Here is a 1,229-nt window from a genome sequence, read left to right as displayed (position 1 = left end):
CATTCACAAGTTCCCGTCGCCCACCATGGGTCACATAAACAGAGTTATCTCCCCTTGGCTAATTCGATTACAGTGTTGGAACCATCTTTGTCCAGGTACTTATGGGCATCTGGTATAAACTTCTTATATGGAAGTTTATTTCATTGGTAGAACATGTTGAATCTCTCCAAATGATTCAATGGCGCATTTTGTTCCGCTACGTGTAATTGGTCCTTAATTATTACACCTAAAATATAAAACGGTTGAAAATTGGAAACATCGTGATAATGAATTGAATGATAATGGAATCAATTATTACTTTATTTCAATTCAATTTTTTCATTTCATGCATTACAACTCGAGAAATACTTGTTTTCAAAGGCAAACATCCAACAAAAGGTAGCTATGGTTACCTTACACTTTTCTGATGCTCGATCATCTGTAACTGCGGAGTGAAATATAAATACATTTTCTGTTCCTCTTTTATCCCAAGGGCCTACATGTTCCCTGTCGACGGTACATTAAGAGGCGGTTCTTATAAACATGCAGCACTGTCAACCAGCAATGCGTGACCCGGGAAACTGGAGACGCCATCTTTAATAATCCATTAGGATAAGCTCTCTTTCTCACGCAACACGTCTGAGTGCATTTGGGGGCGACATGAGACTGTTACAGACAGAACAACATCTGACAGAAGTGCAGTGATTCAGTTTAGCAGTAGCTGGGTTGAATGATAATGCCCTCTCCAGACACGTTTATGTGTCTATGATTTACACCCAGAACGTTCTTTCCGGTAACTCGATCCAACTGTCGAGTCGTGCATACAATTGTGTTTCCTATACAGCTTGAAATAATTTTATCACCTCATACTACATACTTAGTGATATTTTTAAATCGCATTTGTAAACTTGAGAACAATACATGTTTTAGTTCCCATACCACAGCCATGTTTTCGTTGGTTTTGGGCTTAATAACATGTCACATCTATATCACAATAAGAGAGGCGACTTCGGCTTAAGTGGGCCATCTGCATTCAAACACTATTGTGCTGAAGTTGAAAAGTCCTATGTAAATAGGTATTCTGGTACAATGACACATTCAGTTACGTTAGCACTCTACCAACCGATCGCGATCTTCATTTCAGTCGGGGCGGTGGGGTAGCCTAGTGGTTAAAGCGTTGGCTCCTCACGCCGAAGACCCGGGTTCGAATCCCCACATGGGTACAATGTGTGAAGCCCATTTCTGGTGTC

The sequence above is a fragment of the Haliotis rubra genome, unplaced genomic scaffold, assembly GCF_003918875.1.
Source record: "Haliotis rubra isolate DU_JTF1 unplaced genomic scaffold, ASM391887v1 Scf1, whole genome shotgun sequence".
Classification (NCBI taxonomy): Eukaryota; Metazoa; Mollusca; class Gastropoda; order Lepetellida; family Haliotidae; genus Haliotis; species Haliotis rubra.
This window is presented reverse-complemented; position numbering follows the sequence as displayed.